Raw genomic sequence first — 209 nt, 5'->3', positions numbered from 1 at the left:
CGGTCAACTTTGCGCGCACACGTGGGGTTTAGGGGCCCGGAGGGACGGAGCGAGCGGCGCATCTTGAGAGGGCACAGCTCCCCGCAGGTGATCTTGGGGTCTTGCCGGGCTCGCCGCCCGAGCCCGGGCGCAGGAAGCCGGGGTCTGAGTCGGGAAGTGAGGGAGGCGGCACCGCCATGCTCCAGTTGAGCCCTGGAAAAACCCCGGCG

Source organism: Myotis davidii, unplaced genomic scaffold, assembly GCF_000327345.1.
Source record: "Myotis davidii unplaced genomic scaffold, ASM32734v1 scaffold370, whole genome shotgun sequence".
Taxonomy (NCBI): domain Eukaryota; kingdom Metazoa; phylum Chordata; class Mammalia; order Chiroptera; family Vespertilionidae; genus Myotis; species Myotis davidii.
The sequence above is the reverse complement of the archived record's forward strand: the minus strand, read 5'-3'. Positions refer to the sequence as shown.